This window comes from Syngnathoides biaculeatus, chromosome 5 (assembly GCF_019802595.1).
Source record: "Syngnathoides biaculeatus isolate LvHL_M chromosome 5, ASM1980259v1, whole genome shotgun sequence".
Lineage (NCBI taxonomy): Eukaryota > Metazoa > Chordata > Actinopteri > Syngnathiformes > Syngnathidae > Syngnathoides > Syngnathoides biaculeatus.
This window is the reverse complement of record NC_084644.1, coordinates 8,377,932-8,378,933: the sequence shown is the minus strand read 5'-3', so window position 1 is coordinate 8,378,933 and position 1,002 is coordinate 8,377,932.

Below are 1,002 nucleotides of genomic sequence, written 5' to 3'. Positions count from 1 at the left end.
CACTTTCTTCTGCGCACACACACACACAAATCAATCGTGTTGGCCAATGAACTCTCTTAACTAGCCGAAATGTAAACAGTCTGCCGCTCACCCACGCAAAATTTCTAATGCCAATTATTATACGCGCAAAAAAATGTTGACTCACTTTCGAGAGACTGCGAGGGACCTGCTGGTCTTGGGACGCTTCCATCATGGTCCTGCCCAGATTCGACTGCCCCCAAAATAGAAATAAACACAAAGTAACAAGGCTGAGAAGAAATTAAACACAAATACTTGGTTACTCGACTCCAGTAGATGTTTCTGTCCGCTATGCTTCGACAACTGTGGTATTTATTTTTCAGACAAATCTCTATTTTTCTACTCTACTTTCTGCTATGGAAAACAATTATTCGTACCAAATTCAAAAAAATAATAACTAAAGTACTTAAGTAGTAAATCAAGTCAACTACAATTAAGATTTTGATTGCTGCATTTATTTTGATTAGTTAATTTAGCATTTTTTGTGTTAGCTCATATTAGCTATAGGGAAAAAAAGGTGTAATCACTACTACATATACCTTGGTTTTATTTGAAATCGTTGTGCTCATCAATATATAATAATAATGATAATAATAATAATACCTATCAAAATAGGTATTGTATACAACCTAGACTAAATATTTCTATTTACAGTTTGTAATTTAAATAAAATCTACAAATATAGGCTCCAACACTCCCCGCAACCCTTGTGAGGATAAGCGGCAAAGAAAATGGATGGATGGATACAAATGGATTTTATTTTGTACAATTTTACTTCGGATGATAACCACGACTGCTAGGCCGGTGGTATGATTTATTCACAACACAGTGATTATAATGCAAAATGTTGTCGTTTCGAAGTTGAAGCAGAAATGTTGCTAATTGTAACCTTTGCTAGTAACTAGAGAGGAGAGCGGCGACCCCTAACGGGACAAGCCGAAAGGAAAAGAAGAAGAAGAAGAAGTTATTCCGCCATTGTTGTAG